General features: G+C 49.2%; 1 long non-coding RNA gene and 2 other non-coding genes across 3 annotated transcripts in view; all 3 read left to right on the plus strand.

The window, feature by feature from the left end:
* Positions 1 to 24,652, plus strand: part of LOC142076966 (uncharacterized) — a 25,589-nt gene extending 937 nt beyond the window's left edge. Inside the window, exons 2-6 of the long non-coding RNA XR_012671460.1 lie at positions 4,351 to 4,458; positions 5,415 to 5,634; positions 11,736 to 11,992; positions 16,881 to 17,026; positions 21,261 to 24,652. This is a non-coding gene — a long non-coding RNA (uncharacterized LOC142076966). The remainder of the gene's footprint in view (positions 1 to 4,350; positions 4,459 to 5,414; positions 5,635 to 11,735; positions 11,993 to 16,880; positions 17,027 to 21,260) is intronic.
* On the plus strand, positions 4,618 to 4,700 carry LOC142076969 (small nucleolar RNA SNORD45). Its single transcript, XR_012671463.1, has one exon. It is a non-coding gene; the product is annotated as a small nucleolar RNA SNORD45 (small nucleolar RNA).
* Positions 6,579 to 6,663, plus strand: LOC142076968 (small nucleolar RNA SNORD45). Its single transcript, XR_012671462.1, has one exon. It is a non-coding gene; the product is annotated as a small nucleolar RNA SNORD45 (small nucleolar RNA).
* Positions 24,653 to 24,858: the final 206 nt, after the last annotated feature.

The following is a 24,858-nucleotide window of genomic DNA, read 5'->3' on the forward strand; positions in this document are numbered from 1 at the left end:
GGTATATAAAAAGCTATATCCCTGTTAAAGCTATATTGCTCATTAAATGAATTTGTAGCACACGTATTGCAATTATAAAAAAATGCTTATAATTAGTTTTTAATCAAAAATAAATCAAACTCTTTTGAGGCTATAGAAGGGGGACTTCACTGTAGTTCTTATATTAGTCTCACCCTCTCATAGCTTTGGTTTCCAATTATAGAACATTTCCAAAAACACTGTATTACTACATATATACAAACAAAAACCAATATAGCAATCATTAAAATGCATAATAACTTTTTCACCCATTGACTACGGTTGGGAATCCAGGAGGTTAACTATTTGAATGTTTCCTCAAATCCATATGAAGTGTCATTTTTCTGTATTTTATGGAACAATTTTGTTGGTTTCCAAAATTTTTCTAAATTAGTAGAAATTTTACCACTTTGATCTACGTATACGCAGCAGTTTGTGTTTAACACTGTGCATCATACTCCTTGAAATGTTAACATTATGTCCAAAGCTATTCTATCCTGAAGGGTTATTTTTGCCAATTCAGACACTTTTTCCTGCAAGGCCTTTATAGCGTCATAGGTTTTGTTCCTGATTTTCTTAATTATAGCAGATATGTCTACTATAGCTTTTTCTAGTTCACTAACTCCTAACCATGGGACAAACCATCGTGCAAAAGAATGAAACCCTGTGGGTCTATTTATTAACGGATTATTTCTAATTCTCTTGCTTCTTCGAAGGTATGTTCTTAACCATATTTTAGATTCTAAATTCTCAGCCACAGTAATTTTTGGTACTACTGCTCCCAAGGTACATATTCCTGACCAATTTGGTGGAAACCAGGACACAAGGTCTTACGGGCCGTGTTTCCACAAATCCAATACCGACCTCTTCCTTCAGATACTGGCCATTCAAAAGGGCTTAAACTTCCGATATTATAGTCTTATTGCAATCAGAATAATTTCCAACAAAGTCTTTGTTAGGCACTGGACTTTGTCCATTCCTTTTGGGGGCTACACCGTTGTACACATGTACAATATTTTTATCTTGGAGTTGGAGTCTCAATTATCCGTTCTTGTTCTTTCATTTCTCTACTGATATTAAAAGAGATGTTTATCCATAAAGTGGTACGGGGATCCCAATTAAGGGAACTCTCTTCTTTGAATGCTCTAGACAATGAGTGCGGACCCAACAATCCGACTTATTAGCGATTTGGACTGTTCTTTGTTACAAGTCTATATGTACGTTTCTTTCCCATGGATTCCCTGGTCCCTCATGGAGTAGTCCTATCTGAAAACAACAAAGGAATATCATCCCCCTTAGTTCCTTCATTCCTTATTCTAAAAGATCAGTATATTTACACAAATATATCAATAAAGGATAAAAGCAGTAGCTGAAACACAATAAAAAAATACTAAGCCTTGTATACAATCTAATTCAATGTCAAAGTTCCAAGTGCAATTCATTAGATTCGAGACAGCTTCAGCCTCAATGGTCCTGTCTCTTCAGAAGTCCATTCTCCTTGCGGAGCTTTCTTTACACAAGTATAATGTATCCAAGAGTCTATACCCTTCACCTTCACAGCAGTGTAAGTGGTAAATAACACCAAATAGGGTTTTTTACACTTCTCCTTTTTGAACGCATTTGGTCTCCTTTTTTTTTTTTTAAACAACTAAAGTAGTAGGGTATGGTTTCTTATATAATATTTCAAAAGGGCTTACCCCTTCCCTAACTCTAGGAATAATTTGAATTTTCATTTCTGCTATGCGCAGCACATCTACCCACCTCATCTGTGTTTCTTGACACAGCTTTGAAATCTGTCTCTTTAGAGTCTGATTCATCCTTTCTACTTTTTCACTTGATTGGGGTCTCCAAGGTGTATGTAAATCCCATTGTATCTGTAAAAATTTAGTTACTCCTAGGACTATTTCTGCTATAAAATGAGGCTCATTATTTGAGGATATCCCTTGCAGTATACCAAACCTTGGAATCACTTCTTTGAGTAAAACTCTTAACTACTTCTCTAGCCTTGTTGGTGCAACACGGGAAAGCTTCAGGCCACCCAGAGAAAGTACCTACCAAAAATAAGAAATACTTAAACTGGTTACATTTTGGTAACTCAGAAAAATCTATTGCCAGTATTCCCCGGGGGAATAACCTCCTTTCACTTTTCCGACTAAAGGTTTCTTTTGAAATTTTGGATTGTTCGCACAACACCGTTGACATTGTGTACAGTTATATTGGCTAATTTTTGCATTTTTGGTCCTACAGCATATCTTTTAACACTTGCTACTAAAGCATCTGCTCCCATGTGTGACTCATTATGAGTTTTCTTCATTATCTCTTGTACCATTGGAGCGGTAATTAAAACCTGCCTGTCACTAGTTACCCATCAACCTTGCTTTGACTTTGTGCTTTCTAAATATTTAGCAAGTTTATCTTCCTCCTCTGAATATTTCGGGGGTTCCCACTGAATTTTTCTTGGAGGGATTAATGCTCTTATTAGTTGTCCTGTCATTGCAATCTTTTTAGCTGTTTCATCTGCTTTCTGATTTCTTTTAACTACTTCTGTTTGTCCTTTCTGGTGGGCTTTGCAACGTATAATTGCAACTTCTTTTGGACAGCTTGTAACAATTTCAAAATTTCTGATCCATATTTAATAGGAGTCCCTTGTGAAGACAATAGTCCACGTTCTTTCCAAAAGGCTTTATGCACATGGACTACTCCAAATGCGTATGTAGAAACTGTATATATATTTACTTTCTTGTCTTTAGATAGCTCTAATGCTCGGGTTAGAGCAATGATTTCTGCTTTCTGGGGGAAAGTATTTGGAGCTAATATTCAGGCTTCAATTTCATCCCGCAGGGTTACCACAGCATACCCAGCTTTTCGCTCTAGTTCAGTTTCTGGATCCATTAGTGGCACATACTTTAAATTAGGTCGGCTAGAGTATACTTGTTCCATCACATGCAAGCAATCATGTTCCAGTTCTCCTCTTTCATCTATCGGTATTAAAGTGGTGGGATTCAAAGCTGAAGACGTTTTCAAAGTTACATCATCCTGTTCAATCAGTACCACTTGATATTGAGCCAATCGAATAGGAGAAATCCAGTGATGGCCCTTTTGTTCGAGGACGGCAACCACTGCAGGTGGTACAAACTTTAGGTTGTCCTAAAGTTAATTTCCAAGCTTGTTTAACTAAGAGCACCACCACAGCTACTGCTCTCAGACATGCCGGCCATCCTTTACTTACTTCATCCAGCTGTTGGGAAAAATAGGCTACTGGCCTTTTCCAATCTCCCAAAGTCTGGGTCAGGACCCTCAATGCCACATGTTGTCTTTCATGGATGTAGCGTGTAAAGTCAAGTCCGGTAAACCCAGGGCAGGGGCTCTCAGTTTTAATAGAGTCGAACCCCTTTCTGCATTCTGGTGTCCACTCCAGAGTTTCTCCAGGTTCTTTAATAGCAGCATATCAATCAAACTGAAATTGGGTATCCACAGCCTGCACCATCTGGCCATTCCTAAAAACCCTCGCAATTCTTTTTTGATCGGGGGGGGAGCTATTCGCCAAATAGCTGCTTTTCGTTCTGCTCTCAATTCTCTTTTTCCTTGAGAAATTACAAACCCCACGTACGTTCAGTCCTTGTTCCGAGCAAGATGTCATCCACATATTGCAACAAAGCGATAGAAGGATTCTTACCTTGCCCATCTTCCAGTTCTTTAGCGAGTATATTACCAAACAGTGTTGGGCTGTTCTTGAATCCTTGTGGTAACAGTCCAGCAAAGCTGTATTTTCCTCCTGGTGGTAGGGCTCTCCCATTCAAAGGCAAATATTTTCTGACTTTCTTCTTCTAAGGGAATGCAAAAGAATGCATCTTTTAAATCCAATACAGTAAAATATACCTTATTCTCAGGAATAGCAGAGTGTAAGGTATATGGATTAGGTACCACAGGATGCATGTCAACAGTAATTTTATTAACTTCTCTCTATAACTTCTGTGGTTGGGTGATTTGGTGCGCACACTAGGTGGAGCGATCCCCTGTGCGCCCGGCGCCGCATTAAAGAATGCCTGCTTTCTAAAACTCCAAAACGAGTCTTAGAGAGTTCTTATTTCACTCTCTTACAGTAACACAGCGGCGAGCCAGTGGTTCACTTCAGCCTCGTTGGGAGGTTTCCTTCGCGCCCTTTCCCCGGGAGGGTTCGGCCAGGCCGGGAAGCGAGGCGGGAATGTGCCTGCGGTCAGGGGGACAGAGAATGGTCTGTGTCCAAGCAGGTGCTCACCGCTGCCAAGCTGTGGGAATTACCCCTGGGCACAGAAAGCTGCCGAGCTGCCGTTTTGTTGGTGCTTTTTAAAGGTGACATCGTGAAAGGATTCGATAAGAAAACCTGATGCCCCGAGCACATTACTTTTGGAGAAACACGTGGCCTATGTAGCTTCGTATGGGACATTGAAGGGCGATTATGTAAGTGTCGACTTACCTCAGCACAGCTGTGCTTTTATTAAGAGTAACAACCCTCATGCCCATGTTGAGAGTTAGGGGTTGGATGCATGCTCCCAACTCCTTCTGTCTTGCCTGCGTCCCCTGGGATGTGCAAAGGGAGCTGCTGTGTTAGTTCCCCTGGGTCTGTGATGGGTGTTGGCATGAATTATCTGAGCATAAATCTGAAGATGGTCAGTTTAGCTCTAGAATTACTCTGAGACCTGGGGAGCAAACTACTTGTTGCTCCTTTATCTGCAAGGAGGCTGTAGCTTTATTTGGATTCCAGTTCCAGGAGGTGGAAAATGTCAGTAACTGCTTATGTCTGGAGGGGGAAAAAAAAGTTCCAGTTATGTTTAGTGTCCACAAAAGAACTGGAGGCACTATTGCTTATGATTGTTGTTGCTGTGCTGAAAACACATGGGTTGAAGTACTGCATCAAGAAAATAATGCTTATGGGTAGTGTAGGTAAACAATAGGAGAGATAGATAGATATGCATGTGAGAATTCTTTTCCTAGTGCAGCTTCCAATTGCGGCAGCTTTGGCACTTGACAGTAAGTTTCATTAAATATTAGACTTTTATTTTTGACACTCGTGGGGATTTACATGTTAGTTTGGATGCCAAGGTAATAACTGATGACCTGAAGTGAACTGGTGCCTTACTACTTGCATGTGTTTAACTTGACATTGAGCTTGATACTTTTAGACTAGAAAGTAGAGGGGAGGAGGGAAATGTAGTAGTGTAGGTGGATACACGCACATGTGCCTGTATGTATGTGTGCATATGTACAGGCACGCGTAATGCAGATCATATTTATGAGTGGTTCATACATCCTAAGTTGTTAATGGGTTGGAAAATATTTGATGCACTGCAAACTTTGTACATGTTAACTAGGGCATTTTCATTGTTCTATTTTGATGCTGTGCTTCTCTGATTAAGGACTAAAATAATGCCCTGCTTAGAAGCGCAGCCTGTCAGGGTATTTGAGGATGAGCAGTGTTTCCTGGGGGCAGACAGCAATGGATCTTGTGGGACGGCTGCAGCGAATGAAGACAGACGAAATTCTGGTATTCATCAAACCGTGTCAGCACCAATGTGGTGGAATAAGTGCCAGCACAGGTCACGATCCTCATCTTCTGTTGACCCTCAGCTCATCCAGGTAAATGTGACAGGGTAGTTGTTGAAACAACCGCTTTTAGTTAATGATTTTGATGATTGCAGGCTTAGGAACCAGGTGCTGTTGGATACCAGTAGCAAAAACTATTTCAGTACCGTATTGAAGAAAAAAAAAAATGTAACAGGCAAAACTTTAGGATTCATCTTGTAAAAAAGTTGTCGGATTTGGGAACATTGTTCCTTAACTGGTGATGTTGTCTGCATTCTTCATGAGTTTTGTAGCAGTCTTCTCAAAATATTTCTTAACTGCAGACTTTACTGGAATTTTGTAGATAATCACTTTTGGATTTTATGAATACTTCTTGGTGTATGTTGAGGTGAAAGATGCATATGGCCAGAGGAAGAGTAAAGGTTTGGATTTTATAGATACTTATACACACAGAAATATATATTACTGTATATTAAAATATATTTAAATAATTATGTAATGATTATATGAACTATACTTTTATGTAATACATATACTTTTTATATATGTGTAGTGTGTTTACACTTTAGTACTACATAAAAGAAATGTTGTAGTCAGTTCTTAGTTGTTCCTCACATCTGCTTTTTTTTTCTGTATAACTTACAAATTATACCAGTCTGAGCATTTTATTTATTTATTTGGTGTGTACTTTTCCGCTGAGAAAAAGGACTTAGTCTCAATCTTATTTGTTCACCGTAGCTATCTCCACTGTAGATTAAATTTCTCAGTATCTATTCTGTCTTTTATTTTTCCTCTCGTGCCAACTGTGGTGAAAAACAGTACCCAAAAGGCTCCAGTGCTTCCAAGCAGTCACTTGATTGCTTGCATAATGTATCTCTAGTCCGATCTCAAGGAATGTATTAATGGTGTCAAAAATAAATAAGGTAGCGTCCTGTTTTAGGAAGAAAGTGTGTTGGCCTTGAAATCCTTGGGTAGGACAAAAGGAGGTTGCTGCCTTGGGTCAGTGATGAGTGTTGGCATGTATTATCTGATCTAAAGTTGATGTCTATCACCGCTTTAGCTCTAGAATTACTCTGAGACCCAGGAAACTCCTGTTTCCTTAGGCTGCGACCTTGGAGCTTTTCCAAACTGTGGAATCAAATTCCTGTCACAAATTCTAAGCCAGTGTAAGGAGAAGGGAGCACAGCTTGAGTTTTCTTCCATTTACACGTTGGGGAGGTATAGTTCTTAGCTTAATACTGGGTGTTACTAGGAGATGCTTTCACGTGAACTGAACGCAGCTCTGGCTACCCAAAGTTGAACAGTGTTAGCGAATGCTCATGTAGAGATTTGGTGGTAAACTTAACCTGCCTGTCTCTAACAAGCATACAGGATCAAACCATAGGCTGGATGCAGAATTGTCCTAAAGGCTGTATCCAGCCTGCAGAAAGCAATTTGTGTACTCTGTGGTTTTTTTTAAGGAAAACAGTAGTACTCTGCCTGATCTTTCAGGATCTTTTTCCAAATATTTTACTATTGTAATATATTAGTTAAACATTACCCTTTTATAATTACATTGTGTAACTGGAACTTTTATACAAAAACTGGAGGTGGAGAATCACAGAATTGTAGGTTTGGGTCAGAAGGGACCTTAAAAGCCATCTAGTCCAACCACCCTGCAATGAGCAGAGACATCTTCAGCCAGATCAGGTTGCTCAGAGCCCTGTCCAACATGACCTTGAATGTTTTCCAGGGATGGAGCATCTATCACCTCTCTGGGCAACCTGTTCCAGTGTTTCACCACCCTCATTGTAAAAAAGTTCTTCCTTATATCTAGTCTGAATCCACCCTCTTTTAAAACCATTCCCCCTTGACCTGTTGCAACAGGTGCTACTAAAAAGTCTGTCCCCATTTTTCTTATAAGCCCCCTTTAAGTATTGAAAGGCTGCAATAAGGACTCCACGGAGCCTTCTCTTCTCCAGGCTGAACAATCCCAACTCTCTCAGCCTGTCCTCACAGGAGAGGCGTTCCATCCTCTGGACCCGCTCCAACAGGTCCATGTCTTTCCTGTGCTGAGGACTCCAGAGCTGGACGCAGTACTCCAGGTTAGATCTCACCAGAGCAGAGTACGGGGAGAGAATCACTTCCTCAACCTGTGGCCACGCTTCTTTCGGTGCAACCCAGGATATGATTGGCTTTCTGGGCTGCGAGTGCACATTGTCAGCTCCTGTTCAGCTTTCATCCACCAGTACCCCCAAGTCCTTCTCGGCAGGGCTGCTCTCAATCCCTTCATCCCCCAGCCTGTATTGATACTGGGGGTTGCCCTGACCCAGGTGCAGGACCCTGTACTTGGCCTTGTTGAACCTCATGAGGTTCACATGGGCCCACTTCTCGAGCTTGTCCAGGTCCCTCTGCATGGCACCCCATCCCTCAGGCATGTCAACGGCACCACTCTTCTTGGTGTCGTCTGCAACCTTGCTGAGGGTGCACTCGATCCCATCTATGTCATTGATGAAGATATTAAACAGTACTGGTCCCAATACTGACCTCTGCGGGACACCACTTGTCACCGATCTCCATCTGGACATTGAACCGTTGACTACCACCCTCTGGATGCAACCATCCAACCAATTCCTCATCCACTGAACAGTCCACCCATCAAATCCATACCTCTCCAGTTTAGAGAGAAGGATGTTGTGGGGGACCCTGTCAAAGGCCTTACAGAGGTCCGGATAGATGACATTGGTAGGCCTTCCCACGTCCACTGATGTAGTCACTCCATCATAGAAGGCCACTAGGTTGGTCAGGCAGGACTTGCCCTTGGTGAAGCCATGCTGGCTGTGTCGAATCACCTCCCTGTCCTCCATGTGCCTTAGCATAGCTTCTAGGACGGTCTGTTCCATGGTCTTCCCAGGTACAGAGGTGAGGCTGACAGGTCGGTAGTTCCCCGGGTCCTCCTTTCTACCCTTTTTAAAAATGGGTGCAATGTTTCCCTTTTTCCAGTCACCGGGGTTTTTACCTGACTGCCGTGACTTTTCAAATATCATAGAGAGTGGCTTGGCACCTATATCAGCCAATTCCCTCAGGGCTCTGGGGTGCATCTTGTCGGGTCCCATAGACTTATCCTTAGGTGGTCGCAAACCTGATCTTCTCATACAGTGGGAGGGACTTTGATCCCCCAGTCCCTGTCTTGAGGTCCATCCACTCGAGAGGTGTGAGAAGAGAGGTTGCCAGTGAAGACTGAGGCAAAAAAGCTGTTGAGTACCTCAGCCTTCTCCTTGTCCGTTGTTACCAGTTTGCCAGTCATCAGGTGGGGTACACTTTCTCTGATCTTCCTTTTCTGGCTGACATCCCCGTAGAAGCCCTTCTTATTACTCTTTGCATCCCTTGCCAAGTTCAGCTCCAGCAGTGCTTTGGCCTTCCTGACCCCATCCCTACGCAAACGGGCAGCGTCCCTATACTATTCCCAGCATACCTGTCCCTGCTTCCACTGCCTGTGCATTTCCTTCTTGCCCTTTAGTTTGACCAGCAGGTCTCAACTCATCCATGCCAGTCTCTTGCCTTCCTTTCCTGATTTCTTACAGCTGGGGATCGAGAGCTCTTGCAATCTGTGGAAAGCGTCCTTAAAGATCTGCCAGCTTTCTTCTGCTCCTTTGTCCCTGAGGGCAGTTTCCCAGGGGATCCTGTTGACTAACTCGTTGAACGGCTGGCATTTTGCTTTCCTACAATTCAGGGTCCTGACTTTACTCTTCGCCTGACCTATATCCCTCAGGACTGCGAACTCTACCAGTGCATGATCACTGCAGCCCAGGCTGCCTCCAATCTTGACATCGCCAATTATCTCACTTGCATTGGTGACCAACGGGTACAGTATCACATCCCCTCTGGTAGGGCTGTCTATTATCTGGCTTAAGAAGTTACCCTCAATGCACTCCAGGAGTCTCCTGGATTGCCTACAGCCCGCCATGGTACTTTTCCAGCAGATGTTGGGGTGATTGAAGTCCCCCAGCAGGACGTCTCGGCATCACGCAAGATGTTTTGGGGAGGAACCAAAGGGAAGGATCTAGGGGGTTCATGGAAGAACAAGTAGGGGGAAATAGAGGGATAAAAAGGGTCCATCACATGAAAATAGCTTGCTTGTTGGTCACGCCATGCCCTAAGCGTGACCAGTGCAGTCCATCCTAACTGCTTATTGAACCCCTTCCTAATGAGCGCAGTGCCCGGAGCCAGCCCACGGGTCATGGGGGTCCGTGGGGCAGCAACTGGGGAGATCGGAGCGAGGGAGACCACGTGGGAGAGGGGCCAGGGCTCCCGTGGGCTACCAGATTTGGCCTGATGCTCCCCTGGCACCCCCCACCCCAGTATTGGATAGGCCAGAGGCAAGCACACAAGGTCGTGTATTATGAGGTCACTTCTGCCCGGTTACACGATACAGGGTCGCTGTGCCACTGCGAAACCACAGGCTGCCCCATACCGACCTAGGCCTGACCTCGCGGTACCCAGGTCCTCTGGGCTACAGCACCGCAGCCCCTCGCGTTGCTGTGACATCACTTGTACCGGTACCCAATGGCTGATGACCACAGAGTTCCCAACACCCCCGGGGCTATGACAGTATTGCCCCTGTTGCCCTCATCACTATGACATCACAGCACCCAGTACTCTGCCCCACTGGGGAGTTAACAGTTACGCAGCCATGATTCCAAGTGCTGCCACCTCTGACATCACTACCCCAGGCCCTGCATTACTATGACATCACACCATCACGCAGAACACCACCACTGCCACCTGCTCGCTTTATTGGGCTGGTTCCAGCTGCTTGGGATGCCAGGGTCCCAGGGAGGGAGGGGAGCCTGGATCCTCAGAGGGTGGGGCCTTGGGGGGGGGCAGAGCTTTGTGGAGGAGGGGCCAGCCCCAGCAGCCCCTGGGCTTTCTGTAGGGTTTTCTGACTGTCTGCAGACCCACGTTTCATCTTTCCAAGTATACTGTAGAGGTTCATGGCCTCACTGACTGTAGGCTAAGAATGTCTTCTTGCCACGTTGCTGGTAGGAAGACACTGAAACTTCTGCTTCCCCTTGTGACGCCTCTGGGCTGTGGGTAATTGCTGTTTCGCACTGACTCTTAGAAATCTGGAACTCCTTCACCAGGTCCTGAGAACGGCTTCATTTTTTTTTTTTTTTCAATTATCATGACTTCTTAATGCAGATTGAAATTATGCTTGCTCTCTTTCCCCCCTCGCCCTCCCCCCCCACCGCCCCCCCCCCCCCCCCCTTACTCTAATAGCACCAGCTGTATTGGGGCTACTGCTTCTAATTGAATTAGTTAAAGCGGTTGGCATATGTTTATGCCCCACCAGACCTTCTAAAGGCAAACACCGGCATTCATGCTGGCTCTTGCTCTTCTCCTTCTTAGAAGAGTATTGAAGCCAGCTGTAGAGAGCCTTGAAACAGAGGTGGGACCAGTAGGGGGTGGGAAAACCCATCAGAGTCCAGATGTGCTGTGATTGCTGGTCAGTGCTGCTAGCACTGCAGCTGTAGTGTGACATCGGTGGTCCTGTGGGGCTCACCAGGAGCTCAGAGCTGTGCTTGGAGTTTGACTTTCCTTTCAAATGACTCCATTGTATCTGTGATGTGAACATCAGCTTGGCATCCCTCAGGGACAGGCCTCTGGCAATGTGGGGTGTTTGCTGACCAATGCTGAGGGTCCTGGCAGTGGCCAGAAAGATCTTAAGGGCTGTTGTGGCGCCCTTGTGTCTCCTTTATCATTATATCCATGTGATGTGGCACGACTAAGTTTCTTCAAACCTGGAGTACCCTGAGTGTGGACACAATTACACTGACCTGCACCTGCTCTCTTCTCAAGGGAACTGGTCCTCTTTCCCCGCTTGTCCTGCCATCCTCCCTCATGTTCATACCAGATCACTAGGACCTTTTCTTTCCTTCTGTTTCTGTTGGGAAAAAAAGCATTGCTATACACTTGGCACTGCATCAGGTTACAGAGTGCCTTGAACTTCTCCTAGGGAGAGATGACATCAACCACCTTCATAAACTTTATTGGAGGATTGAAGAAGACAGCTCTGTAGCACTGTCTTGCTGGAAGAACTCAAAGCTCCTGGCCCTCTCTTTTAGCCTGCTGAACTTCTCTGTTAGTGACTGTGCTCCTCTGTTGTTGCTTCCTAGGTCAGAAGCAAGCTGAGTCCATTAAATATGCTTGGATAGCCTGGAACATCGCAGTTTCTCAGAACACAGTAGAGGCTTTGCATAGAAGAGACCATGCACCTATTCTCTCACTGCCTCCAGAGTCGGAAGAGGGTTGCCCTTGTTTTGAAGGACATTGGCATGCTGGTTATTCTAGGAAAAGATGTGAAAATAGATTTTACAAGAAGTTTCTGCAAAGGCTGAATGAGACCGAGCAGCTGGCAGAAGCTCTTCTTGGGGTAAGTTTTTGTTTTCTCCAGTGGTACTTCTTGTTCTTTCAAAACCCTAGCAAAGTACAAGTGAAAGGATTTCTATTGGCCTGCCACGACCTTTCTAGGCATGTGAACAATCCTGGTAAAGCCAGTTCTGTTTCTGCACTGTTTCTTCTCTAGGATTGTTGTGGTTTAACTCCAGCCAGCAAATAAACACCACGCAGCCGCTTGCTCACCCCCGCCGCCCCTGCCCCGTTCCGGTAGGATGGGGGGCGAGAATCGGGAGGGCATGAGTAGAAAAACTTGCAGGTTGAGATAAAAACAATTTAATAATTGAAATAAAATTAAGTAGAACAGTAATAATAATGATAACAACAACAATAACAGAATATACAAAGCAGGTGGTGCACAATGCAACTGCTCACTGACCCACTGACCACGTGTCGCGAATGGGGAGCGAGCCCTCCCCACCCCACCCCTGGTTTTTATACTGAGCATGATGTCACATGGTGTAGAATACCCCATTGGCCAGCTGGGTCAACTGCCCTGGCTATGCGCCCCCCGCCCCAGCTTCCCCTGCACTTGGCAGAGCATGGGAGGCCAAAAAAAAAAAGTCCCCAGTGCAAGCACCGCCTAGCAACAACCAAAGCATCAATGGGCCATCAACGTTCCTCTCATACAAAACCCAAAACGCAGCACACCCCCCAAGCTACTAGGAAGAAAGTTAACTCTGTCCCAGCTAGAACCAGGGCAAGGATTCAGATGACTTGGGAATAACTGTACTGGATTCAATGAAAGATCCATGCAGCCTGGGATCCCATCCCCAAATGTTCAAGGAAAAGGGCAAAGAAAAGGATGGGTCTCCTGTGTTTTTTCCCATTAGACTTCTTGGAGGGCAAGACTGGAATTAAAATGTGCTGGAAAGCTGGAGGAAAGAAGACTAGTCTGTTCTGCCTGGACATGAGCATGAACAGGAGATGGAAGATGATCTCCAATAGCAACACGGAGGCTTTGGGTTAGAATAAGCTTTCTCACAGGAAGGAAAGCCTGATGAGAAGCTTATGCCCCTCCAGGCACTGGAGGTCTTCACTCAGCTTCCTAATGCAGTCCTCAGGATCTGGCATATTCTGCTGCTTCTACTTTGGAAAAGGATGGGTGTTACAGTAACTCCCAAGTGTCACCGTGTCCCAATTATTAACACAAGGTGCAAAGGAAATGTAGTGCCTTTCCTTCAGACTGGTGTTTTTTCCCTCTTTCCATGTGCAAGTTTGAGATGGCAGCTAGAAAGCCATTTGTGAGGCCTGTAGGACCTGTGAAGCCCACCTGGGAAGAGGAGTGGGCAAGATGGGTAGTGGAAGAGCTGATCACAGGCAGGGGACTGGAGCCAAGGCTACGTGCAGTGCCTCAGGTAGTACAAGGTACAAGATGTGACACTGCTTCCCTACGATGGGAAATTTCCAGTAACTCCTAAGGTAAGAAAATCTTGGGGCAGTCCAATGCTCCCAGCTGCAGCTGGTAGTTCTGAATGCTCTGTGCCCCGGCATGCACTGCAAATGGCTCTTTTGTTGGAGGAGTTGCTCAGAAGGGAGTCAAGCTTGAGGACAGTTTGTGATGCCTCTTTTGTGAGGCTGGGACATGCCTGAGGGCTGTGCTGAAGTGGGTCTCCTGGTTCTCCAGCTAGGTCTCTAGCGTCCCTGCCAGTGGTGGGGCCCTGAGGCCACACCAGATCTGGGGGTGACAGCGCAGCATCTTTAGGCACTGGCTGCCCTAGTGGTGCATGTGCAGAGCACCTCAGTGAGCTTGGAAGCAGGGCTAAAATATGTCAAATTGCTGTGCAGGTTCAGTGAAGAACTGAAACCCAACCACTTGGGTTGGTCACTCTCATTCGTACCCCGAGCTGGGAAAGAAAAGACTGGTGAGAAGCTGGCTGAGGAAAAGCCAAGTGTTCAGGAAGTCCTTGAGTCCCACCAGGCATCAGATGATGTGACTGTGTAAGTTAACTTCCTTTGCACAGGAGGGGGAGAAAAGAGCAATGAGATGATGGGGACATGACAGACAGAATGTGTGCCAGGTCCAGGAGAAGCTGAGGACAGTTAAGTGGCAGTGACCTACTGAGATTTCAGAATCCCAGTCTCAGAGGCACTGGGTGGGATGTGACATCCTGTGACTTTTTTTGACAAGGGATTGACCTGGGTTAGACCCTGGCACCAAACAGTTCTCTACAGCCCCGGGCAAATGCCCAACTCTCGCTTGGAGCTGAAGAGGCTTTGGCTGCAAGTGGGAGCAGGCATGGAGGGGCTGAGGGAGGAGAGAGGCAGGAGGGGTTTCAGCCAGAATGAGAGAGAGGAGGTGTCACTGCTACCGCAGCCACATTTCCCTGTCAGCAAACCACACTGGCCTTGGTTCAGACGCCCCTTCCATCCACATGGTCACTGTCAGGCACTCATAATAGGATGAAAAGATGGGGTGTAGAAGCCCTGAGCACCTGAGTGCAAACGGATCCCTGCAATGTTTTTTTGCCCCTTTTCAAACCTCTTAGTGAGTTCTGGCTCGCCCCCAGTCTTGATGCCACCAGACTCAGTCTCATGCTGCATATGGGACCCTGTTCGGACACGGGGATCTATGTCACATCATGGCAAGCACGGAAGGGCTGTCAAAAGCACATCCAAAAATGTGTGGCCTGAAATAGTCTGCAGTATTTCTCTGCCTTTCTCCTCGTGCCTTGCACTTTGCATCTTTCTTCTCTCTGCTTAGCTGTGGAGAGAAGAGCCATCTGATGGGCTGGAAGGAGAGGTACAGGTGACTGTCAGCCAGGAAGGCACACACAGAGCTGTATTTTGTTGAATTACACCGAGTCCACGGGCTGGCGTGGCGCTTGCCTTGGTACGATGTGAACTCTGCCATTTGCAGCCTGGGAATGTTGGAGGGGCCTGAAGATTACAGCTCAGGAGCTAGGGGTTTCGTGTTGGTCCCTGCATCCAGGGCATCTCTCTTCCAATGAAAGCCCTTTGCCAGGACAGATGCCCTTGTCGCTGGGGGCCTCCTGGGAGAGGAGGGAAGAGCTGGTTTAGACCTTCCAGGCAGAGAAGGTGTTGAGCCTGGGCCTCACTTCTTGGGGCTGGTCCTCAAGTCAGTTACAGCACTTTTATTTAAGGGACCTAACTGGTCTGTGATGGCCTCAGCCTCACGGGGCTTCTACCAAATGAACGTTGCCCTTACTGTTCCTGAATATTCGCTCTTCTATTCCCTGTCCTTTCAACCTGTCAGGTTACTGTTGGGTTAATGGGGTGGAGTCCCTCCACTTAACCACAGAAAGGAACTTCAGGCAGTATACCTTTGCAAGTTTCAGAACAAATTCTCGTGGGAGAAGGTTCAGGGTTTAGGAAAACATCAGGAATTTCTTCCGCCTTCACAGCAGCTATTAACCCTTCGTGCAAGTGAAGTTTTTCTCTTATATCTGCAGTGATTGCGTTTCCTTGATCCTGACCTATCGTAGTGGCTTTATTATTTCTAAATCTTGTTCTTTTGCAACTTCCATCTCTAGTTGTGTAATTTGTAAACTGGTAAATTGAAGCTTTGTCTGTGGGCCCGAAGATCTTTCTCTCTTCTGATTAAGATGGTGTTTTGTTCTGCTGATTTGGGAATTACCTCCTCCTTGATTTTCTGGGTTTCTTTTTGACACTTCTTTACCTCCCCATCTTTTTCTGTTAGCAGACCCTGTGACTCCCGTGAGGCATAGCACAGAGTCCAAATGGCACAATCTGCCTTTTTACTGCCTTTCAATTTTGCCCATTTGCAGTGACTGACATAAGCCTCACAGCCTGCAGAGATGGGTTCTGCTCCTTTAAAGCAGCCAGTCCTCCAGGATCTTTTCCCTTGTTTAATTACCCACTTAGGGAGTTTAGTAGCATCCTGTTAGTCATAGCTGCTGGTCTGTTTTGTTTCTGCACTTTCCACACTGCCTTTACACAAACATACACTGTCAAGAATTTTGTTGCTCCAACAGGCCAACTTAAAAGGAGTTTCAAATGTGTTTTTTGTAAGAGCTAATTCCAGATTTCCTTTCTTCCCCAGTTCAGTTGCTTCTGAGCCCCCAGAGACCCAGGCAGTCAGCTGTATTTCTGGTCCTTGCAGCGACCACCCTCCCTCACAAGCCTTCCCCTTTTGCTGCAGGGCTTGTCTCCCAGGTTTGGGGCAGCAGAATAAAATTGGTTAATTTGTCAAACAGTGTCTGTGTGGAGAGTGAGAGCTGCCAACACATTGCACTTGCTGTGGTTCCTGTACAGTATGGGGGCAGGAGAGTCCATGCTACGAATTTACTGCAGTCAGTCCAGGCGCTAAAAAACAACCAGTGATCCAGACTCCGGACAGCCCATTGCCAGGTGCCACCCAGTGCAATTTAGGGCAGGACTCAAAGACACCAGAGGATGAGGGGTTAAGGCAAATTCTCAAAACCCACAGACCTAGCGGGGTAATTGTCTCTTTTCCTGGCACATAAATATTTCTTGAGACACATATCCAGCAATCTGGCCAACCCTGGATAAGCTCAGACCAACACAACAGAAAAAAAAATCTACTCTGTCAAGCAAGCAGTAAAAAGTGCAAAAAGGAAAGTGATTTGGGGAAATCAGTTCAAATGGTGCCCACACACTTGGGCTCGCTAAGGCCAAAGGCAGCGAGCGGGCAGGCTAAGGGCCAAGTTGCCAATGAGACACACACAGAGGTCACGATATTCATAAATTCAGAGCCTTATTTGACAGAAATAACATGCAGGAGCATGAATGTATAAGTGCATGCGTTTTGTTATAGGATCCCTCAAAAACACTTGCTGGTGAAACGGGATTCCTACTGCAGACAAGGAATCCTGCCTTCAGTCAGTCCTTTGCTAATTTGGCAACTCGATTTCACTCAACAGGGTCCATCTCCCTAGAAGGGGCTCCCTCTGCGTCTGGACGATTTCCTAGTTACAGCCTGGGGGAACTTCCAGTATGGATGACTGGCTGAGGACAAAGAGCAGCTTTCTGGTGTGAGCAAAGGGACGATTATACCTTCAGTCTGGTGGTGAGTGGGGTCTGGGTCCCCAGTGCCGGTTCGCTGGCTTACTTTGCTTTTCTTGCCTGCCTGCCTGTTTGCTTGCCTGCCTGCTGGCTGGCTGGCTGGCCTGTGTGCGTGCGTGTGCATGCACTTGCCTATGTGTGTGCCTGCTTGCCTACCTGCCTTCTCCATCTCTCTACTCCATGGTGATCAAGCCCCTTTATTCTTCTTTACTACCAGTTGCTCCTGCATGACTCACCCTTAGGCACAGCCAGGGAAACCTCGCAAGGGAAACCCTTGCAGCTTCAGATCCGATCTGCTCTGGCCAGCATGGCTGTAAGCCAGTGGGCTGGGCACAAGCTGGGAGCTCTGTGCTGCTCGCCCCAATGTCCCAGCTCCTCCTGCTGTGTTGCCCTGATGTCACAGCTTCTGCCCCTGCTCCCAGCACCGCCGGGGCTCTGGGAATGCTGAACCTCCCGCTGCCAGGCAGCTCCTGAGCTGAGGCAGCTCCAGCAACACTCTTGGAGGGCTCCCAGGAGCGGGCTGAGGTGGGGTGGTGAGGTGGGCTCGTAGCATGGCCAGCATGGGAGGAGTGTGCAGGGAGAGGCCACCTCCCCTCTGCCTAAGCCGGGGGTTCCCAGCTTCCCTCAGGAAGCTCCCTGAGGAGCACACCTCCTGTGTGCCAGCCTGTGACCTGCTGTGACTGCCCCTGGAGAACAACTTGCAGAGGGAGGCTGAAGCAGCTCAGCTGGAAGGGCTTTAGGCTGAAGGTCCCTGGTTCAGCCCAGGGCTTTTGCAGTAGTCTTGCACCCTCTCTCCGCAAAGCAATCTGTGTCCTTCTGGCCTGCCCCAGCCCTCCTCCTCGGCCTTCCCAGTGCCGAGGGCACAGCCTCTTCTGCGTACTGTACTGCAGCTCCTTAGTCCTTTTACTGACTCCCTGCTGCCCTCACCCTGGAGACCATTACCAGGGACAGTGTCTCAGAGGTGTGTTCTCCTCAGAAAGGTTGAGGAGAGAAGAGTCCCTTCTCTGGTCCTGCTGCCCGCAATCCTGCTTATGCAGCCCAGGATGCTCTTGCCGTTCTCGGCTGCAAGGACATACTGATGAATCTAGTTCGATGTCTTGTTCACAAGGACTTCCATGTCCTTTTCTGCAAAGCTGCTTCTGCAGCACAGTCACCCCCAGCCTGTCCTGTGCCATGGGCTGTTCAGGCTCAGCTGGCTCTGATGTCTCCCCGATGGGCCTGGCTCCTCCTCACCTCTTTCCAGGGGCTGCACTTTCCATGCACCTGCAGCTCTGCAGGAGTAGAAGGAGCCTTCCTTCTGTGCCGAAAGTCACCAGTTTCCATCCCCTCCCGCTGTCGGGGGGCTTGTCTTTGGTCCAGTGCTCCTCTGGGGGTAGTCTCTAGTTGTACCTCCTGTCCTGCACCACAGGGGTAGGGGTCTCCCCTCCACAGGGTCTCTGCAGAGACCCTCCTGTCGCTCCTGTTTGTCCTCCTTGGTGGTGTGTGTAGGGGCATGTTGCTTTAAGGGCATCTGCCCAGATGCAGAAGCAGAAATAAGAAAAGTAGGAAGTCATGAAGAAGAAGGTGCAGAGACACTGACCTGACCAACAAGTGATAAGGGAGGCAGTAGGGAGACCACACCTTGGCAGTGGCACTGACTGATGGGCTGTCAAGGGACTGCAGGCAAGCAATCAGGTTTAATCAGGATGCAAATTGGAGGGTCTGGAGTGTAGGAGGGGGTCTGTGGGACTGTGCAAACTGGTGGAGGAGTGGGGAGGAAGGGAGCCCTTGGCAGGGTCATCTGCAAGGACAAGCTCCAGGAGACACTGATAACCATCTCCTGGCCATTGCGTTAACCACTCCTGGTGATCCCATTAACCTTCATAATAGTAAGTTAATAAAACCTAATAATAATAATCCTAATTATAATATAACAAATCCTTTCTTAACTCTCTCTCTGTTAATCTCGCTCTCTTGGGATGGTGTGGGGGTGGAGTGTGTGTGTGTGTTTTGCAAGGATTAAGTGCCAGCTACTGCCAAGAGCAGTGTGCATGGATTTGTGGCCAGCCATAGGAATGAGACCAGGGATGTGGGCACCCCACAGCCTGTAGTGTCAGATACTGGAGCCGGTGGGGGTCCCAGTGCTGCTACTGGACCCAGTGGGGGTCTGGGCCTCTAGCCAGTGCGGTGGGAATGGTGTGTGTCCCCAAAACCAGCTACCGGGGGGACTGATGTTGGGGAGTTTTTCTTGTGCCCCTTGAGGCGAATTAAACACACATTTGTGCTTAAACACAGACATGCGATGGGCCACGCGTGGGGCAGAGTCCTACTGCCGCAAGCACTTCGGCAGGGATTCGGCACCGACGGGGCAGGAGCCAGTTCCTTCACCATGCCAGAGCCAGTGCCCATCCTGTGAGCACCGGCCGTGGGTCCATCCCCAGCCCAGTTCGGCTGCTGGGAGTGGCCCCTGAGCACCCCCATTGCAGGACCCTCACGAGTCTATCCTGCAGCATGTCCCATCTCACCAGCCAGGGAATCTCTGGGACCTGGTGTTGCTCTCTCCCTGGCTCCTGCTCTCTGACAGCTTAACGCCTTCCTGCCCTCCCTGCCAGATCGCTCCTTGGTCACCAGGTGTCATTGCTGGGCAGTGGCAATTTGAGTTTCCCCTTCATGGGGGTGAGTGAGGGGCTCCGCACCAGCGGCTGGAGCAGTTCCGTGGGTCACAGCGTATGTGCCTGGTGCCAGCTGCTGGGGGGGCGAGGGTATGTATCCCCCCAAAGCGGCTGTGCGTGGGGTGTGCGTGGGTGTTCACCAGCAAACCAGGCTGGACCAGTCGGGAGCAGGTGGGCCTTGGGTCTGGGCTGGGGTATCAGGTGGGCAGGGGTCTGTGGTGGTACCCGGGGGGACCCGCAAATGTGGGGTGCCCATGGGACGGGTGTGCGAGTGCCGCGTGTTTGCAGTGAGCGCCGAGCTGGACCAGCCGGCAAGTTGGGAAGCCATGGGGTGGGTCAGAGGGAGAGCGTCCGGGCAGGGGTCCCGGGTGGCAGAGGGGCCATGCTGGTGCTCAGGGGACCGTGTGTGTTCCTGCATGAGTGACCGTCTGTCTGTGGTGCTGGCGCGTGATGGGGGTCCTGTGCGTGGGGGCTGCTGGCAGCAGTGTCTTGGCTGTGGCAGGCTGTGTGTCTGTTTGTGTCCTGTGTGTCTCTGGAACACGAGCTCAGCTTTGCTGCTGGTTGAACCCACAAAGGGGAAAGCAGCAGCCGTGTCCCTCATACTGGGCAGAGAGCCCAGGTCCCCGGGGGGATCCTGGGCCGGATTTGCTGGAGGTGGAGGCAGCTCCTGACATCCCTTGACATTCCACTCTGCTGCCCCACGTGCACAACTCCCTCACCTCTGCCTGGGTGCCCAGACCCAGCTCCCACCTCCTCCGCAGCACCAGCCTTGCTTAGTCACCTGCTTTCCTGAGCGGAGTTTCTTGGCCCCTTTGCTCCCCGCTGCAATGTTGGATGAAATACGTGCTTTTCTCTGGGCATCAGCAGGGAGCAAAACGGCATGGACAGACCCGCAGTGAAGAGCCCTCTGCACCAGCTCCTTCCCACTGAAAGAGCCAAGGTGGCATAGAGGTGGCAGCAGTGACTCCTCAGGGCGTAGCAGGGACAGCTACGGGCCATGACCCTGTGACTTCAGAACAGCCCCAGCTCAGAGACTGGCAGTCATTTTTCCTCTCCAAATTCACATTCCTTTGTCATTCCTGCACATCGCACCCAGACTTCTGTGTTCTCTGTCCCCTCCACATTGGACCAAGAGCTCACAGCACAAGCACCCCAACCATTCCCAAACCCATAAGCTAGCCACCCACCAGCCTGCACTGTCCATCCCAGCCGCAGCCCTTTGCAGCCCCCTGTCCCCGCACAGCAGGAGAACATCCTGCTCATGCAGACACGAGCAGCTCCTTGGGTCCTCCCGCAGCCCCTCTTGCAGGTGAACGTGGCTCTCCAGCATGAGCTCGACCAGGACAGTGACCCAGGGCATCCCTCTCTCCCTCCTCAGTGAACCCACGAGGCCAAAGCATACGCTCAGACTGGCCAGAATCCCACAGCCACACGCACGTCCCAGCCTCCGGCAGACCTGCTGTCCCGTAGCTGGCCCCCCAGGGAGGCACTGCTGGAGAAGTTTGGGTTTTGCTGTGACCGAGCGCAAGTGCGAGGAGGGAGGAGAGGACGGGCATGTCCGTCCCAGCTTGGGCATTGTCTTGCCAGCTTTAAGAATGGGCTTGAAGATGCTTGTCTGCAGGGAAGTGAATGCAAGACTGCCACTGCTCCAAAAGACTCCTTCTCAGTTGTTTTTGAGGCAGAAAGAGAAGAATCACCGGTGAGGATGGCGTTGGCGCCCGCGTGCGCAGAGCAGAAGAGATGAGCAGTCCATCCTCTCAACCATCGTCGCACTCCAGGAGATCACGGTCAATGTGGTCCAGCTTTGGCTCCCCCCAGCCCCTCTGCCAGGCAGGTGCTCAGCTGGGACAGATCCAGACCACCAGCCAGCGCAGCCCTCCTGGCCACACTGCCTGGAGCACAGCCCCTTCCCGGGGGGCTGAACCACCAAGCTTTTGGTTGTCGGCCGAGCGCACTCGCCTGCTGCGCTGCAGAGCCCTTGGGTAGAGGAGTCCTGGGGCACAGCGCAGGGTGGGGACAGTCCCTGGTGCTGCGGGAAGGGGAGGGTCCCTCAGCCAGCCCACACCCCACCCCCCGGGAGAGGGGAAGCCATCCTTCACCCCACCCCAGGGATGCTGGCGGGCAGAGGGGTGCAGGGGGAGTCCCCGTGCCTGGGTGAGGGTTTGCGGGCACTCCAAGCCCAGGAGCCCCTCTTTCCCGTCCTGTGTCCCCATCACCACCCACCCTGCCATCAGAGCCTGGGACACCTCGCCCAAGGGAGGCACTTGCCTGGCCCCTTCCCTGCTCCCGCTGCTGCAGTCGGGGACAGATGTGACACACACAGGAGCGTTGCACAGGGTGGCAGAGGCGGCGCAGGAGGAGGAATTTGCTCCTCTCCATTGACCCACCTGTGGACGCAGAGACACTGAAAGGGCAGTGCTCTGCAGTGCAGCCCTGTGCCAGGACCAGCCTCCAGCTGAGACACAATCCCGACTACCCCCATTCCAGCTGCAGCCTCGCAGGAGGCTTCAAATGTTGCTCTCCAGATGGCCTGCCTCCAGCATGTACTGGCGCACGGGGTTATACCTCCCCAGGTGCTGGACTTGGCACTTCGGGACTTTGCAAACAGAAGAAAAAACTTTTTTTTACCTCCTCCAAGCTCAAAAACTGTCCATGCTGATGAGCAGGTAGAAAGGTGAAGGTGGCAGGAGGCTTCCATGGGTGAACAAAGAGCCCTGACAAAATTCAAACTTGAAAAGGAAGCATGCAGGAGATGGAAGCACGGGACAGCGGCTTGGGAAGAATACAGAGATGCTGTCCGAGTGTGCAGGGATCGAAAGCCAAAGCCCTCTTGGAGTTGAATCTGGCAAGGGATGTGAGTGAGGGGCAACAAGAAAGGCTTCTATAGGTACATCCGCAGCAGAACGAACAATACAGAAGATTGGTCCTGCTGCTGAATGGGAGTAGGGACCGGGTCACAAAGGACATGCAGAAGACCGAAGTACTGAATGTCACCTTCACCTCGGTCTTCACTGGTAAGACTGGCCTTCAGCAATTGCAGTTCCCTGAGACCAATGGGAGAGCCCAGGGCAAGGCGGACTTATCCTTGGTGCAGAGAATCAGGATGGGGAATGTTTAAGCAACCGGGACATAGGTAAGTCCATGGACCTGATGGGATGCACCCACAAGGGCTGAGGGAGCTGACTGGTGTCACTGCAAGGGCACTCTTGATAATCTCTGCAAAGTCATGATGATCAGGGCAGGTTCCTGAGGTCTGGAAGAACTGTTGCCCCTATCTTCAAGAAAGACGAGAAAGAGGATTTAGGGAACTACAGGCTGGCCAGTCACCTCCATCCCAGGAAAGGTGATGGAGCAAATAACTCCGGGAACCACTTCTGAACACAGGAAGGGCAGGAAGGGAGAAGACTGGGAGTACTCGGCATGGATTTACAAAGGGCAAATTGCATCTGACCAACCTTATAGCCGTCTTTGGTAAAATGAGTGGCTTGGTGGATGAGGAGAGAGCATAGGATGTCATTTAGCTCAACTTCAGAAGGGATATTGAGACTGTCTTCTGCAACACCCGCTTAGACAGACGGATGACTATTGGCTAGAAAAGCAGTGAGATGGATTTAAAACTGGCTGAATGGCTCGACTCAAGGATTGTGGCCCTGAGTCCACCTGGAGGCCAGTCACCAGTGGCATACCCCCGGGGTCAACGCTGTGGCTAATACTGTTGAACATCGTCATCAGACACCAGGACCGAGTGCACCCTCAGCAAGTTTGCAGATGATACAAAAGCAGAGACGTGGTTGACAGACCAGATGAGTGTGCCACCATTCAGAGGGACCTGGATGGGCTGGAGAAATGGACTGACAGGAAGCTCCTGAAGTTCAACAAGGGGAAGTTGTGGTGGTGCATTCCCACCCCTCCCCCCTCTCCTGGGCCGCTCCATGATCTCAGAAACTCCCGTTAAAACTTGGCCTTGGTGTAATGAGTGAGGCGGTGAAGCGTCCCTTGACCGTATCAGGAACTCTGCATAGCTGAGGTTGGGGAATGTACTGACCGTAGCAGGAACTCCTACTGCCTGGCCCAGGTGGGAGACGAGAGCGGGGATAATTCGTTATCCCCTGATACCCTTGTCTGAGTCATAGCTCGAGTGGAAGGATACCACTGTTACTGAAACCTTGAGAACCTTTATGGATGACTAAAGCCAGTCATCTTGCAAACCTATAAACAGGGATCCCAAGTGAGACCCTTTGAGCCCTCCTGGACCGCAGTGGGCTGCTCCCAGCATCTCCCTCTGAGTGGGACGCCTCTCAGAGCTCGCGACCTCTCGCGTTTGCAATATTAGGAGGACCGTCGCCGACTGACGGCAGTACCTGGGCTGAAACAGTCCTCGAGGCTCAACCCCTCGCCCGTTGAGAAATGCCGAGACATTTGACGTGAATGTCTCACTGGACTCGAGGGGAATTTTTAACAGGTATACCTATGTGTATTTATCTATCTTTGTGTCTCTGTGTGTGTGTGTGTGTGTGTGAACTGATAGTAAGCGTATTCTGTAACTAAGTCACTGTAGTGATTGTAGTAGACTCCACTAACTTACTTTGTAAATGTTAAATTAGTAAATGATTAATTGCTACTAAAATCTTGTGATCAGCTTGAAAATGTGAATGAGCCTTAGGCTGCTGCTAAACACATATAATCCCTCAGATATAAACCGTTGAGCAAGTCTGGGACTAGGAGTGGATCCAGACACACCTAAGCTGCGTGAGGAGTTTAGAAAGCAAGGGGGTCTTCTCTGAACCTCGTGACTCAACGGGAGGGTGTCCCTTACCCTTTTTCATCCTCGGTCTCTGTATAAAGCATTCTAGCTGAATTCTAACTCGATTTTCCTTTGTATGCTTCATCCATGTAGTAAGCGATAGAGGGAAACCTTGCCATCGAACTCCGTTAAGTGGCACTTTTATAAATTTCTATTAAATCACTTTCTGCTAATACCTTTGACGGTGATTCTTTAAGCAGCCTCTAAACCACTCATTCGTGACAGAATTGCAACGTCTTTCATATTGGGATGAGTAACTCCATACACCAGTAGAGGCTGAGGGCTGACCGGCTGGAAAGCAGCTTGGCAGAAAAGGACCTGGGGGTCCTGGTGGACACCGAGTTGACTATGAGCCAGCAGTGTGTCCTTGCCACAACAAAG

The sequence above is a fragment of the Calonectris borealis genome, unplaced genomic scaffold (assembly GCF_964195595.1).
Source record: "Calonectris borealis unplaced genomic scaffold, bCalBor7.hap1.2 HAP1_SCAFFOLD_128, whole genome shotgun sequence".
Taxonomy (NCBI): Eukaryota; Metazoa; Chordata; class Aves; order Procellariiformes; family Procellariidae; genus Calonectris; species Calonectris borealis.